The sequence below is a fragment of the Jaculus jaculus genome, chromosome 1, assembly GCF_020740685.1.
Source record: "Jaculus jaculus isolate mJacJac1 chromosome 1, mJacJac1.mat.Y.cur, whole genome shotgun sequence".
NCBI lineage: Eukaryota > Metazoa > Chordata > Mammalia > Rodentia > Dipodidae > Jaculus > Jaculus jaculus.
In genome coordinates this window covers 304,591,214-304,593,515 of record NC_059102.1, presented here as the reverse complement: position 1 = coordinate 304,593,515, position 2,302 = coordinate 304,591,214, and positions in this window count along the sequence as shown.

Here is a 2,302-nt window from a genome sequence, read left to right as displayed (position 1 = left end):
GAAACTAAATATGATGTATATTACAAAATTTTTTATTATAAAATTTCCTACAGAATTATGATTAACTGTATCTTTGAGAAGTGAAGAAATAAAAAGTGAAGATCTAGGCTCAAAGTTTACATGATGTGGGGGTTAGTCCTAGCATAATAGCTAGATGATATCATTATTATAATACACTGATCATATCTGATATGTGACGATAAGGAATATATATCATGATATATAATATGTTTTATCATTATTACAATAGATCAGATGTTATAATTCCCAGAATGAAAGGCATGAAATGTTTTACTTTTTCATTCTCACATGGGAGTACGACTTGTCAAACAGGTGGTAACAGAATGTAAACATTATTGTAGAGTAGAAATAATGCTTACCAAGTTTTCTTAGCCATGTTTTTAATGCAGTACAATAGAGATGTTTTACTTTCTCTTTTAAACGAATGACTCAGGGAGACAAGGGAGAATGTTTGTGAGTAGTCTCTAAATTATTCCAACAACAACAACAAAAATATTAATGTGGGGCTGGAGAGATAGCTTAGCGGTTAAGCGCTTGCCTGTGAAGCCTAAGGACCCTGGTTCGAGGCTCGGTTCTCCAAGTCCCACGTTAGCCAGATGCACAAGGGGGCACACGCATCTGGAGTTTGTTTGCAGAGGCTGGAAGCCCTGGCGCGCCCATTCTCTCTCTCTCCCTCTATCTGTCTTTCTCTGTGTCTGTCGCTCTCAAATAAAAAATAAAATAAAAATTAAAAAAAAATTAATGTGGATTTTAGAGTGACTCCCAGCACTCGGGAGGCAGAGGTAGGAGGATCTCTGTGAGTTTGAGTATACCCTGAGACTCATAATGAATTCCAGGTCAGCCTGAGCTAGAGTGAGACCTTATCTCGAAAAACCAAAAACAAAAACAAAAACAAAAACAAAAACCCAAAAAACTATTCATAAGGTGACTTAGGATCAAAACTGTTAATTCTGCTTAGAGTAATCAAGTCTATTTCTGTTCCCTCTCCTTCAAAAACAAATATAATTTCAATTTTCTTTTATTTTGATTTTTTTGAAGGCAAGCCCAATAGACTTAAGAGAGAGAGAGAGAGAGAGAGAGAGAGAGAGAGAGAGAGAGAGAGGGAGAGAGAGAATTGGTATGCCAGGGCCTCCAGCACTGTAATCAAACTCCAAACACATGTGCCATCTTGTACATCTGGCTTACGTGGGATCTGGAGAGTTAAACCTAGGTCCTTAGGCTTTACAGGCAAGTATCTTAACCATAAGCAATCTCTTCATCCCTCCTGATTCTTTGAGCCAGAGTCTCATACTATAGTTCACACTAGCCTTGAACTATGTTGCTTAGGCTGGCCTAGAACTCCCAACAATCTTCCAACCTAAACTTCATAAGAGTGTAAGTTGCATTCCAATTTTAATCTTAGAAAATGGAATGATAAATACAGACAATTCTGATAAAGATCAAATGTACCTGAAAAGCCATATTTTAATGTTCCACCTCACAAGTTATGAGAATTATAATGCTTAGTGTATCTTCTTTTGTTTGTTTGTTTTTTGAGGTCGGGTCTCACTCTAGTCCAGCTGACTTGGAATTCACTATGGAGTCTCAGGTGGCCTCGAACTCATGGTAATCTTCCTACTTCTGCCTCCCAAGTGCTGGGATTAAAGCGTGTACCACCACACCCAGCTTTGCTTAGTGTATTTTTTTAACCTCTAGTTTTAAATATAAGAAAGTATCTTAAAGTGTTAATTCTGTGGAAAAGGTAATCAAGAAATGGAAATATGCCACTTCACAGAGCACAGCCATCTCCAATAAGCTTCTCACAGCCATGGTTGGTTGAATGTCCCTTTGTTCAAGGATAAGGTAAAGTGCTGTGGAGGATATGGAAATGAGGTAACATTCCCTTCCAGAGGAGGACACAGTAACCATAGTGTTAGGATGTGATGATCCAGGCTAGGGAGTTTTCTCAAAGTGGAGGGACTGTGAAGGAGGCCTCTGTCACAGGTAGACCTTATAGAGAGAATGGCTTTTGAGCTGACCTGCAAACCCTTCCAATAAAAAAGCTTTATTACCTAAGCTACTCACCTTCCCTAGGAGCACAGTTGTTACTCTTCATCAATTATTTGGTGGTGTAAGATGCTTAATGTTTAATGCTTTTCGATGGAAAAGACTTTCCCAATGAGTTCAATTAAATTGTTTCAGTCATTTATGTGAAACTAAATGACAGTTGTATAGTGGAAGGAAACTGCAAAGTTACTCAATTTCAGTTGGCCTTGAATATCATTTCACAAGGAGCTGTTAA